Source organism: Panulirus ornatus, chromosome 15 (genome assembly GCF_036320965.1).
Source record: "Panulirus ornatus isolate Po-2019 chromosome 15, ASM3632096v1, whole genome shotgun sequence".
Lineage (NCBI taxonomy): Eukaryota > Metazoa > Arthropoda > Malacostraca > Decapoda > Palinuridae > Panulirus > Panulirus ornatus.
This window is the reverse complement of record NC_092238.1, coordinates 36,414,633-36,429,728: the sequence shown is the minus strand read 5'-3', so window position 1 is coordinate 36,429,728 and position 15,096 is coordinate 36,414,633.

Sequence of the window (15,096 nt, the reverse complement as noted above, 5' to 3'; positions counted from 1 at the left end):
TGAAGTGTGTAGAGTGGAAGCATCTGCTTAGGAGTTTGTGTGGTTAGAGATTGAAGAGAGATGATCATATATGGAGAGAAGGGAAGGCGATAGTCTAAAAGACATGAGAGTAACACACTTAATCCACATAGTAATGTTACCACAATATTACACTTGACGGAGGCACTGAAGAGACTGTAGATAACATCATCTGTTTTTTTTTTCTCTGGTTCCCACGACATCTTATCGTTATCTTTTGTTTGAGTCCTTACGAAGGATGCAGACACCAAACTTGCCTCAGTGACGAGAACAGTTAAAGAAAGGAATTTATTTCATCCTTTGCAAGTTCCCTGGATGTTGGTGAGTACGAAGGGTATAACAGTGCCTGGTGAGGAGTTGGTGGGAGAGGCTTGTGTGAGGTGCTCTGCTTCTGTCTAGTTGTTGGTGGAGTGTTGCTGGCTGAGTCTTACTAGCGCCTGCCCTCCTGTCCTCTCCTCTCATCACGGCCTCACTCTACCTCTTTCTCCTGAGCCAAAGCCTTTCCTTTTTCCCTTTTCCTCTTTTCCTTACGGCCTTCCCTTTCCCTGTTTCCTTCAACCTTCCCTCACCAGAGCCTTCACCATGGTTCCTCACTCTCCTCTAGGTCTTCCTTCGCCATCTCCTTCCTTCCTTCCTTCCTTCCTTCCTTCCTTCCTTCCTTCCTTCCTTCCTTCCTTCCTTCTTCTGCCTTCTCTAGATCGTCTAACCCTTCTCTCCCTCTTCCCTCTCCATGCTTCTCCCTCCTCCCTCCAGGACCTCTCCATCTCTATCTCTCCTTCCCTCCAGGACCTCTCCATCTCAATCTCTCCATCCCTGTCTCTCCTCCCCTCCAGGACCTCTCCCAGGGTGTCCTCACATCATGTAAATATTGGTCACTCTGGTCCAGCATGATAGGTAACAGTACGCTGATAATTTGTCCCACGACTATACTTAACATCCATGTGCCACACGGCTGACGATGTGGGGGTGGTGTGGGGCTGGCTGTGAGGAGGAGGAGGCGGTGATGATGGAGGGAGGGGGGGCGGGGCGGAGGCTGGGAGGAGGAGAGGATGGATAGAAGGGGGAGATGGTAGGAGGGGGGGGGAGGCCATCGTTGTAAACGATTGTATGATATATTTTTTCTTGTTTTTCTTTCTGTTTCTCTTACCATCCGGCATTTCACATTTTCCTAACATTTCCTTATGATGTTCTTTCCATTCTCTCCTGATTCTTGTTTCTTTATTCATCTCAGGGTTAGCTCCCCACACTTTCTTTCCTCTCCCCATCCCATTTTCCCCCACCCTCCCTCACCCTTCCGCCGCCCCTTTAAAACTGTTACGGTGGGAAATTTGCATAAACTGGGGTAAACTGATCCATTTTACTGTCGTATGTAGTCTTATGTCTGATTTCACAGTGATGTGTCATGGTTTCAAAATCCCCGAATTCGCTTTCACCGATTTTCTCTCTCTCTCTCTCTCTCTCTCTCTCTCTCTCTCTCTCTCTCTCTCTCTCTCTCTCTCTCTACACACACACACATATATATATATATATATATATATATATATATATATATATATATATATATATATATATATATATATATATATATATATATATATATATGTAATCTCGTCAGCATGCACTGTTTATGACGGCATCTTTTCAAACTCCCTTGGACATTAAAAAGAAAAAGGTCTTCCATTATTCATATAATTTGCAGAATGGCAAAGACACACACACACACACACACACACAGAAACGGCACAACCAAACTCGATGCGGTCGGGGTTACGCCCTTCATCCGGCATGAAGAGCATCAGTAATTCGTGCTCGGCATTCGGATAATATCTGCATATAAAAGAGAGAGAGAGAGAGAGAGAGAGAGAGAGAGAGAGAGAGAGAGAGAGAGAGAGAGAGAGTTGGGGGAGGGACACACACACACACACACACACACACACACACACACACACACACACACACACACACAAACTGCGGTGGACCATTACTGCCTTGGGGAACTCCACAGTCACCAGCTTTTAGTGAGAGGGGCTCAGCACCTCACCCCACGCCACCTACCATGCACGCTGTCGTTACCCTGGGAGTAACGAGATGCTGGTGAGGGGTGTGTGTGTGTGTGTGTGATGTGTGTGTGTGTGTGTGATGTGTGTGTGTGTGTGTGTGTGTGTGTGTGTGTGTGTGTGTGGTGACAAGAGAAAGGACAGAGGAGGAAGTGACGCACACTCAACACATGGCAATGTAATCCTTTCGTTCCGGGGGCATAAAGGCGGTTATTTCTCGTCCTTGCATCCAGTCTGCGTACATACGGTCTCCGTAAACATCGGCCTAATGCACAGATTGACAGATCTAGTTACATATGAATGAATGAGGACTTACGAGGCCAGAGGAGCCAAGTTGACCCCGGGGGAGGGGGAAAAAAAAAAGATTGCCTAAAAGTCAGCGAGCGTAACGTGACGGCTCATTGGTGGCCGTCCTGCCTCGCCAGACCTCAGCAGTAACTCACTGGTCTTGTGACACTCGCACAATAGCCTAGTTACCCCTAGCTCGTGACCCCTCCACCCCTCTCCCTCTCCCGTTTTCTTTTTTTTGCGTGTGTGTGTGTGTGTGTGTGTGTGTGTGTGGAAGACTGTTTATTGATCAGGTTGATAATAATGGTGGTATAGTGCATTAGATACACGTTGGTCGATAAAGGAGGCATACTGTAACATTCGTTTCTTTTTATGTTTTGAAATATTGCTTTTTTCCCATTCTCCTCCGATTTATGAAGCGAATGGAAATTTGAGTTGTCGGTTTACTAGCGAAGTGGAATGTACGAGTTAGTTCATACACATAATGACCATCGTTATAGGAAATTGTGGTCGTGTATGAGAGGGTAAGAGAGTGGTATACCGCAAAGCAAGAAGAGTATGGTCGATAGAGCTGAAAATGGCTGTGATAAAATGGTTTGGGTATATGGAGAGAATGCGTGAGGAGAGGTTGACTCTAAGGGGGTGAACGTGTCAGAACTGGGGGGGGCTCAGAACTGCAGGGGACAAGAGGTGGGAGATCGAGTCAGGGACGGAAAGGTGGAGTGGAAGATGCTCTGAGCGTCTGGGGGCCTGAACATCCAGAAGGGTGTGAGGAATGCATGGGGATAGAACGTGTTGGAGCTATGTGCTATACAGGGTGCGACGCACTCTCAGTCGGCTGAAACTTGCCATATGAAGCAGTCACGGAAATCACAGAAAGAAAGGTCTGTGGGGCTTGGCTGTGGATACGGGGGTTCTGGTTTCGGTACATTATACGTGGCAGCTGGAGAATAAATGTGAGCGAACAAATATGAAATTCTAAAAAGATTTTTACAATTATTTCATAACACCATTTCATTATGAGTGATGTTCACATGGCTACTGGTGACTTCACACACTGTTTGTATTATTGTTCAAAGAGTAAAGATTGATCATTTGATTACTTGAGAAATGAGATTTCTTTTCGATCTATTTTTTGTCATATGCACCGTAAAGTATTTTACATATATATTTCTCTCACATAAAATATATATTCATAGTGTATTGCTGGTTTTGCTGTGTGTTTGTTTGTTTGTTTGTTTGTTTGTGTGTGTGTGTGTGTGTGTGTGTGTGTGTGTGTGTGTGTGTGTGTGTGTGTGTGTGTGTGTGGGTTAGTGTGTGTGTGTGACTGACTATTTATAATCACGCATTAGCTTTGTATGGGGAGGGAGTTCTACACTCGTGGGACCCCATCTCTTGAACTTTTTCTGCCACCGTACAACATTTTAAACTCCTCTGTGCTGTCCACATTCACAGTTTCGTAATTCAGGTTTGTTCCATTCATCCACTATAATTACTATAATTATATATATGATTATATATATATATATATATATATATATATATATATATATATATATATATATATATATATATATATATATATATATATAATTACTATACTATACTATACTATACTATACTATACTATACTGTACTATACTATAATTACTTCTTTACATATATTCTGACACGTTTCATTCTTGATTTCATTATCAAGGTCTCTGATTGTTCCCTTCATGTTTGATTTCATGTCGTGGCCTCTGGTTGTTCCGTTCATGCACCTTTCGAACTGTTCATTGTTGATGTTGACGAAAGCAAACTGGCATAAAAACTTCAGGGTGCAGTCAGGTCACCCATTACTTATCTCTTTTCTTTGATGGAAAATTTAAGGTCTCTTTTACCTTCCCCGTTGACTCACCTCTCTTAATTGTGGTACTATCTTCGCTGCCTTCCTCTAATCCTTCTCTGTTAGTTCTTTGTGCTGAGACTAAACTTGAGAAATACATTCTACTCTTAGCCTAATGTAGGATGTGGATAGCCTGCTGAGTATTTCCTGATTCGTTTTGATTGAATGTAATGTAACATTTGCCGACTGACATTTTGTATTCTTTACTATACTCCTAATGTTGGACTACGGCGACAAGTTGAGAACGATGTGTACACCCTCAGTCCCTTTCACAAACACTTTCCTGTAGCTCATATCTTGCAAGGTGATATTCATATGGAGGCTTTCTTTAGCTGTGTCCCATCCTCATCACTTCACCTTTACTGGAATTGTAATTCATCATCCCTGTATCAGACCTCCTTTGGACTTTGTTTAGGTTCCCTTGCAGGTCAACGCAATCCTCTTCCCTTGTCACTTCCCTCATTTCATTGTGTATCATCCGCAAACAAACCCTCTGGCAAATCCTTGGCATAGATTGAGATAAGCAGTGATCCCAGAACATACCCCAGCGGCACTCCAGTGGTGACCTCAATCCGTTCCGTTAAAGCTCCCCTGATATGTGTCTTCTGTTCCCCTCCACCAAGAGCTTCTTCTGTCCATCGAAGCAATATTCTTATTCTTACCTGGAGATCCAGCGTATGTACAAGCCTCCCATGTGGTATAAGTGTCGAATGCCCTCTGCACTCCAGATGTAGACAATCCGACCAGCTTTCTCTTTTGTCCAAAACGTAGCTGTCACTCTCTTGTTGCAATCATCCATTTGCTTTCTGACAACCTTTTTCCAGTACCTTGAGTGCTGCTGGAGGAGGAGGTGGTGTTGCTGGAGAAGGTTGTGAGGTGGTGTTACTGGAGGGGGGATTGAGGTAGCGTTGCTGGAGGAGGTGGTGGGGTGGTGTTGCTGGAGGAGGTGGTGAGGTGATGTTGCTGGAGGAAGTGGTGAGTTGGTGTTGCTGGAGGAGGTGGTGAGGTAGTGTTACTGAGGGACGTGGTGTTGCTGGAGGAAATGGTGAGGTAATGTTGCTGGAGGAGGTGATGAGGTGGTGTTGTTTGAGGAGGTGGTGAGGTGGTGTTGTTGGAGGAGGGAATGAGGTAGTGTTGCTGGAGAAGTGGTAAGGGGGTGTTGCTTGAGGAGATTGTGAGGGGGTGGGGGTGACGGTCACTTTGGAGGAGGAAGGAAAGGTAGTCAGAGGAATTAGAGGGAGACATTTGTGGGAGGATTTTAGACGTTGGTGATAGCGGTGTTTAGGGGGATGTTTGGGGGAGTATCAGTGATTTACAGATTTGTTGGAGAAAGTGCCTTGTGGAGGGCAATACAAAATGGGCATGTTGGAGGTGTGAGGCGATCGAAGATATGTTGGTGAGAGTTAGTTTGTTGGAGGTGGGAAGCGAGGGAGGGAGATTGTCCAAATGGGTAGTGATAAAAAATAAGTTAGGGAGGGATGAGATCTTGTGGGGAAAGGACTGGTGGAAGAGATGGCGTTGGAGATGTTGGAGTTCCCGCCCAGCTCCCTCCCTCTCGCGCCAGGTCTCCACCATCACACACCGACTCGGTTTAAATCCGTTTTCTGTGACTTCATAATCCACAGAAAATCGAAATCGGATTTCCTAAGAATTTTTATTGTCTTAGGTGTCGTAATGCCTTGTAGTCGACTAACTTCTGACACTAGCTGGTCGATCACCCTCTCGTACTGTCTGTTCGGCCACCTGACACTGAATGGTCGACACATAACACTGGTTGGTCGACCACCTTCCAAATCTAGGTGGTCGACCATCTTCAGACACTTGCTGGTCGGCCACCTGACACTGACTGGTCGACACTGACACCGGATGTTCGATTGCCCTCTTAGAACTGGCTGGTCGATCACCTGATACCAGTTGATCGGTAGCCTGGCACTGATTGGTGCACCCCAAACTCTGGCTGGTCTACCTCCTTCTGACACTTGCTGGTCGGACACCTGACACATAGTGGTTGACACCTGACACTGGCTGGTCGATTACTTTATGTCACTGGCTGGTCGATTACCTTCTGACGCTGGCTGGGGAAGGTGGAGGGTAAGGCAGAGCCCTTGCTCCAGGTAATAGCGAGACGCAGTGTTGAGGCAGCGGATGCGGTCCGGATGACACAGGTAGAGGGTTGTGTGGGCTGGCCCCTCACCCCATGTGATGGCAAACCCCAGGGTTGGTACAGGTGGTGGAGGGCAGCAGGCGGGGTGCACGCCTCGCTAATTAACACTGCTCACTTACCAAGTTGGTGTTTACACTGCATTTCCGCGTCTGGTAAAATGTGTGATTTGGTTGTAAGGGATGAGGGAGGGACCAGCGACGGTGGTGATGGTGTGTGGGGTCGATGATGGTGGTAATGGTGGTGTGTGGGGTCGATGATGGTGGTAGTGGTGGTGTGTGGGGTCGATGATGGTGGTAATGGTGGTGTGTGGGGTCGATGATGGTGGTAGTGGTGGTGTGTGGGGTCGATGATGGTGGTAATGGTGGTGTGTGGGGTTTGTGGTAGTGGCTGTGATGTTGGTGGTGGTGGTGTGTGAGGGTGGTGGTATGGGTGGTGGTGGTGGGGATGTGGGTAATCTGGGGTGAATTGCAGAGCTGTGGTGGGTAGGAGGCGAGGTTGTGGGTGGGAGAGGTGTGGCTAAGGGCGGGTAGGAGGACTTTGGTGGCTGTCTATAGAAAGTTCCCCTCCTCCTCCTCCTCCTCCTCCTCCTCCTCACGCTTGACATAACCAGCTTCGTAATTCCATAAAATCGTCACAAGCTGTAAACTGATAACAAATGATCAACACCAGAGAGAGATGTCGCCCAGAATAGGAAATACGGGACCTCCATGACACGTAAGCCTTCCTGGAAATATATATAAAAGAAAAAAGTGTGTCTACGTTGACGGGGTTAAGATGACGGCCCCGTTGCCGCCGTGAGAGAGACTCACATTCATCTTTAAGTCTTTTAATCAAAATTCACATCGAAACCCCATTTTCTCATCATTTATGGTGGGAGATCAGCCCTTATCAGCCGGCGACGTAGAGCCCGAATGGGGAGCGCGCTCTTAGCCACCGGGGGACCGGCGTGAGACTCGTCCTTACAACCCTCGTCGGGAAGGTCCTTAATGGCGTAGTGGATGGAAATAAAACTTTATTGAGACCATCTGTGGGGCGGAGTTTGCCAGGTAAATATTTGTTTTGTTCATTTTGAGGCTGAGCGTCAGGGGTAAGGAGGGCCCGCGGGGACCGATCATCACCTGATCACTTCCCTCATTCCCAGCCAGCCAGCCAGCCTCCCTCCCTCCCTCCCGACGTGTCGTACCTCTCGCCCTGTACGTACACCCCAGTTAACCCGCCTCCTCCCGTGGCCTTCTCACTTGTACACTCACAAAACTGAGAGTGATCCTTGCTAGTTTTCCTTCACTAAACCCTGAAGGTTTAACCATGATTTTTGGCTGATGGATGGTACAGTTATACTAGTTTATCTTTCCTATTCTGATTTCTTTTATAATGGCTTAGATTATCCATTTCTCCGTACGAGTCTTGCCTCCGTTCTTTGCACGGCTGCGCCTGCGCTTCTGTCATAGTTTTATTCTCAGTCTTCATTGGTATATTTCCACACCTTTCATATACGACCTTTGTATCTCTGTTGTGTTATACCGGTCAACCTCTGCTGTGTTGTTTGTTGCTCTGTACGACCTGCTAGGTTATGGCACATCAAAAACTTAACACTAACTATATATCCGGGAATATATATATATATATATATATATATATATATATATATATATATATATATATATATATATATATATATATTTTTTTTTTTTTTTTTATACTTTGTCGCTGTCTCCCGCGTTTGCGAGGTAGCGCAAGGAAACAGACGAAAGAAATGGCCCAACCCCCCCCATACACATGTACATACACACGTCCACACACACAAATATACATACCTACACAGCTTTCCATGGTTTACCCCGGACGCTTCACATGCCTTGATTCAATCCACTGACAGCACGTCAACCCCTGTATACCACATCGCTCCAATTCACTCTATTCCTTGCCCTCCTTTCACCCTCCTGCATGTTCAGGCCCCGATCACACAAAATCTTTTTTCACTCCATCTTTCCACCTCCAATTTGGTCTCCCTCTTCTCCTCGTTCCCTCCACCTCCGACACATATATCCTCTTGGTCAATCTTTCCTCACTCATTCTCTCCATGTGCCCAAACCATTTTAAAACACCCTCTTCTGCTCTCTCAACCACGCTCTTTTTATTTCCACACATCTCTCTTACCCTTACGTTACTTACTCGATCAAACCACCTCACACCACACATTATCCTCAAACATCTCATTTCCAGCACATCCATCCTCCTGCGCACAACTCTATCCATAGCCCACGCCTCGCAACCATACAACATTGTTGGAACTACTATTCCTTCAAACATACCCATTTTTGCTTTCCGGGATAATGTTCTCGACTTCCAGACATTTTTCAATATATATATATATATATATATATATATATATATATATATATATATATATATATATATATATATATATATATATTGTAGGATGTCACAGTAGGTAGGTAGATAGATAAATATAGTTACAAATATAGATTTTGATATAGATTTATTGCTATTTGCAGATGACGGTTCTGGTGATAGACTCCAGAAGGTTTGGGAGAGTGTGAAAAGGGGAAGTTCAGAGTAATGAGGTGTAACAGTGAGTGAGAAAAGACAGGATGAGTGAGAGGAGTTTGAATGGGGATGATCCGGAGGAAGTGGAATGCTGTAGCTACTTGGGATGGGGGCCACAGGGACTGGAAGTTTGTCAGCGGATTGGGGAGGAGGTGAAGTTGTGTAGAGTAAATTCAGGAGCGCGTGGAATGAGAGCTTAGTGTTTGTTTGAGCAAGGATGGTTTACATTTGTAGGCACGGTAGTTTGGATGTGAGTCACCTCAGGCAAGGGTGTTCTCTTCATAATGAATCCATAATTTCTCTGCTCCTGCGTTTTGGTTCCGGTGTACTGTACGTGACAGATAGAGGATGGATGTGAGCGGATGAGGCCAATACTTCGTCTGTTCCTGGCACCAACTCGCGAACGCGGGGAATAGTAAACATAGATAAAGAAAATTGATGATACCCGTCTCCACCCACAGCTACTCCACCATAGCCCGGTCCGCGTGTGTCAGTAAAGGTCGAGTATATAGATCAGGGCATCACGGGTCCTTGCGAGGGGTAGCAGCCCCCTCAGCCAGGCCAGCCATTCATCACTGATAACAAGCGGGGCGAGGAGGAGCACCTTCCTCACCACGCCTCATTACACACAATATCTCTTAATACCCAGATATTTAGGAGTTCCAACTGACATGTAATTAAGATCAATGTGTTAACTTTCCCCCTACGAGAGAGAAGGGAGGGCCCGGGGGTAACCCACCATCTACCCTCACCTCCCTACACACTCTTAACTTCTTCTTCTTCTTCCTCCTCCTCCTCCTCCTCCTCCTCCTCGTCCTCCTCCTCCTCCTCCTCCTTCCCTTCCTCTTGGCTTTCAGTATATTTCCAATGTTTTTCCAGTCGACTGAGATCCTCCATTTAGGAGGATATATGTCTATTCTTATTTATTATCTTGTATCCATCCGGGAGTTGTGCTCGGGTACCGGCCGGATCAGTGCTAGTCCTGACGCGCAGATCAAGGGCTCCTGCCTCACCGAGGATGGGTAGACCTTCCCGACGATGAACCTCGCGGAGTTGATGTGTTGGTACCGAGTGCTGGCGGTGTTTCCTATAGTGGTATTCCCTGTTGGACGTCTCCTCTTCTTCTAGTGTGAGGGCGATTGCGGTGTCATTCCAAACGTCCTCCAGTCATCGTATCAAAATGTGTTTCCCTCATCTTACCCGATCATCCCGTGCCATAAGTCATACACTTCATTATCTTGCCATTCCATAAGTGACAGCCTTGCTTGCATTCCCATTCCCGCAGTTCACAGCGACACAGATCGTTCCATTTCACAAGTCATTTGCTACATCTACCTACCCACTCCCTAATTCTCATCTACCTACCCACTCCCTAATTCTCATCTACCTACCCATTCCCTAATTCTCAGCCACACTCATCCTCGCCATTCCCCAAGTCATGTGAGGGGGGCGCTATGTCTACTTCTCCCGTAACATGTTTACCGTCTCATATATTTCCAGCTCTCGACTGGAATCTCTATATTGATCCCGTAGGTACGACTCCCGTCCACTTCCCTTCACCTCTGCCTCTGGTGTAAGATGTGTGTGTGTGTGTGTGTGTGTGTGTGTGTGTGTGTGTGTGTGTGTGTGTGTGTGTGTGTGTGTGTGGTCCCTCTATCGTCTACTGTCTCATCTTCGTCACTTTGATTCTGAGCTGATGCTCTTCCCGCTTTATTTCAGTTTCATTTCCGAATTTGGCTGTGATTTGTTGTGTTTCCTTCATCTTACCTCGTTTGAACGGCTGGAAATGAGATTTCTCCTCACCAGGATGTAGACAAAAGTGATCATTTGTTAACTATTCAAGAGGATGATTTCCTATTACGAGCTGTCGTTACGTTGCGGTCGTACCCAAGACTGGCAATATGATGGCGAGTGGCGTCGTCACAGCTCACACCAGCTCCTCAGTCGACGTTACGCGAGGGAGTGTCGCATGTTGCCTCACGCGCGAGCAGCCTTGGGTTCTCTGATCCTTGGGGTACGTCAGCCAGTACCTGGTACATGGGCCAGGTCAGTCAGTACCTGGTATATAGGCCGGGTCAGTCAGTACGTGGTATATGGACCAGGTCAGTCAGTACCTGGTACATGGGCTAGGTCAGTCAGTACCTGGTATATGGGCCGGGTCAGTCAGTACGTGGTATATGGGTCAGGTCAGTCAGTACCTGGTACATGGGCTAGGTCAGTCAGTACCTAGTACATTGGCCAGGTCAGCTAGTACATGATACCTGGGCCAGGTCACCTAGTACCTGGTACATTAGCCAGTTCAGTCAGTACCTGGTACCAGATGAACCCACAGGGGGGTTGAGGAAGGGGAGCAACATCCAAGGTTAACAGGATTTGAACTCAACCCACCAACTTGCTGAGAAGGATCGGGCCGCTTGGTGTCACCTCCCGGAAAAAGGATTACCCGGATGCGTCGCACTTACGTACTACGTCATTTTGAATGTCGGTTTTACCTAAGGATTTATATACGATCGAGGAGGTTTTAAGTAAGAGGAAGAGGGGACGTTGCATACGTGATGGTTTACGGATGCGCACGCCAAGGATCATGTGGGAAGTGAAGGAAAAGCTGGTAAAAAGAAAAAAGCTGCCCTCCTGCATATCATCAGGACCAGATTGGAATACATGATATCAAACTGGGACATAGAAAATGGAATCTGCTTTAAAAATGAGACGCGAAGATTCGAGGTCTTTCGTGATGTTCCACATCTTTAAGAATACATAGCTAATGATCACATGGTTTAAGGTTTAAAGTCATATACGTATGCCATGTATGGCGCATGACCTCTTCAGGTGGGGGGTCAGGCGGGAAGGTCATGTAAGGAATGGGATCGCCAGAGACGATAGGGGTCGGGGTCACCAACGGGTCGGATAACCAAAGCCTTGTGTCGGGTGACCACAGGCAAGGGTTATGTTGATTCCTTTAGAATTATGAAAGGATCTGATTCGTACATGTCCGGCCGATTAATGAATAGGAACTTGGGCCGTATGCAGAAAACTTCTTAGAATGCTTAAGTATGCTTAACCCCAAAGAATTTTACTTAACTTTAAGAATTTTGCTAAGCATGTTTCTGAAAGCTGCCCTACGCTTAAGTATTTGCTTAGTAGACGACAAATATTTTGACCCAAACTGCATTTCATACTTCTTAAATCTTATGCTTAAGTTTTGCTAAGCATCGTGCTTAGTCCTTTTCTGTGTGGCAATTAAGTCACTTGCTCAGCTAAGCATAAAAATAAGCAGAAATCTAAGAATTTTTCTGCATACGGCCCCTGGGACTATGCTGATATATATATATATATATATATATATATATATATATATATATATATATATATATATATATATATATATATATATATATATATATATATTCCTGTGAGTCATTCGGGGAAAATGAAACACGATTAAGTTCCCAAGTGCACTTTTGTGTAATAATCACATCATCAGGGGAGACACAAGAGAGAAATATAAGTCACTTGGTATACATCGAAAAGACGAAGCTAGGACGCCATTTGGTAAACATGCGACATGTTCATATACACACAAGGTTAAGAGACGGGGCAACACGGGTATGAACACACACTCACACCCATGAAGAGAGAAATACAGAGACGCAAAGACAAATGCTTATATAATATCAGAAGTATTTTGACATATATAGGGACTCACGGGGGGAGGATCAAGGGAAGGCCCTGAGGAAAGGGAGGTGTAGAGATGAGGCCACGCACTATCCTGGTGAGTGCGACGCATGTTTGTGTCCAGTTCGGTTGACCTTCGGTGACATAGCTGTGACCTGGGCCGGTAAACAAGGTATACTAGCCTCGCTGGGTCATCGCCCCGGGCCAGTCCTCATCCGGAATCACGTTGATCAATGCCTGATGACCGCTCGTGGCTGCAGGACCGCTTGTAACTCACCATGTTTAGAAAGTCTTCCTTCCTGGTGGACGAGATTTGAGAAATAGATTTTAGAGAAGAGATCTTTTTACCTTCGCTCAGCGGACTCTCGTGCGATAGAAGTTCACTGGTTGTTTGCGAATGCTTTAGATGATTAGTAAATTAAGGCCGGTCAGAAGAGCTGAGCTGGGGTCGTCTGTGGTAATGAGCACTGTAGGGTGATGACCTTGTGTGGTGACGACGTGGTTTGGTGCTGACCTTGTGTGACCAACGTTGACCTTATGTGGTGCTGACCTTTCTGGTGTTGACCTTGTGTAGTGATGACCTTTCTGGGGTTGACCTTGTGTAGGGATGACCATATGTGTTCTGGTCCTATAATGGTGGTGACTCTGTGTGGTGTTGACCTTGTGTCATGTCGACCTTGTGTGATGATAACCTTGTGTGGTGTTGACCATGTGTGATGTAGGCCTTGTGTGGTGTTGACCATGTGTGGTATTAACCTTGTGTGGTGTTGACCATGTGTGGTATTAACCTTGTGTGGTGTTGAACCTTGTGTTGCGATGACCTTGTCTGGCGATGACCTTGTGTGGTGTTGAACCTTGTATGGTGATGACCTTGTGTGTGATTGAACCTTGTGTGGCGATGACCTTGTGTGGTGTTGAACCTTGTGCGGTGTTGACCTCGTGTGTTGGGAAGGGCAGGCGCTGCAGGTCCTGCTCACCTGCTGACACCATCTTCTCCAGGATGTGTCTGCCTGTCTGGTCACCAAGGGCGTCTGCTTCGTCGTCGTAGCAGTGGCCATCCGTGATGTCGTTTTCTATTCGTTGCTTTCTTATCTTTTCCTTGTCATTTGTCGTCGTCTTCCTCTCTCTGTTTTCGTCGTCGTTCTTGTCTCCCTCACTGTGGATGTGATCTTGATTGTGTTCTCTCTCTCTCTCTCTCTCTCTCTCTCTCTCTCTCTCTCTCTCTCTCTCTCTCTCTCTCTCTCTCTCTCTCATACTTGAGTACCGTTTCCGGCGTAGCAAGGTAGCGCTAGAAACGGACGAAAAAGGGCCTCCTCTGCTCACATCCATTCCTTAGCTGTCATATATAATGCACTGAAACTGTCGAAACCAAGCCCTGAAGACAATCCCTCCTCTCACTGCTTCATATGCCCTGGTTCAGCTCATTGACGTCACGTCGACCCTTATATACCACATCCTCTTAGTCATTCTCTCTCCGCTCATCCTTTCCGTATTTCTAAACCGTTGCAGAAGATCTCTCTCATTCATACTCCACTTACTACCACAATCTTGTTGAATTTCATTCCTTACTCCATCTACCCTCCCCAAATCACACAAACCACACATTGTCCTCTGACTTTCCATGTCCAACGCGTCCACCCTCCTCTGTTATTTTGCATTAATGGTCCTAGACCTGCGTCCATACAACACCGTTGAGACTACTATACCATCAAAATACTTATCATAGCGTTTTTTTTCCTCACACACTTCGATGAACCTAGGACATTTGCCCATACTCCCACCCTATAATTCGATACAGTTTCCATAGTTTCATTTACTGCTATGTTCACTCTCAGGTATCAGAAGCAATCCGGTATCCCCTAGTTCTCCCCATTCAAATTCACACTCACCCTTACCTGCCTCGACTTCTTGCTGAACCTCTTTACCTTGATTTTATTCACCTTATCGATCAGCTTCCTCCCTTCACAAACTCTTCCAAAGTTTGACACCAGTTTATACAGGTTTTCCTCTCGAGTCTGTCACCAGAGCCGTGTCATCTGCAGACAGCAATTGACTCACCTCAGTTCCCCTACTCAGCATCCTGTAGACCTACCCCACTCTCTAGGGCCCTATCATTTGTCTCCCAAACCACCCTAACCAAGAACAGATTAAACAGCCATGGTAACATCACATACCCTTGACGCAGATCCACCTTCGCTTAGAAACGCGTACTTACACACACACACCTTACTCTGTCTGCACTTGGTAGCACTCCAACCTCACCATTTATTCGTAACACCCACAAGTCATCTTTATCAGTCCAGTGATACGCTTTTTTCCAGATTAATGCCACATACAAAACCCTCTGTTTCTCAAAGTATTCATCACATGATTTCTTCAAAGCGAACACCTGGTCCTCACATCCTTTACTACTCATGAAGCCACACTGTTCCTCCCCC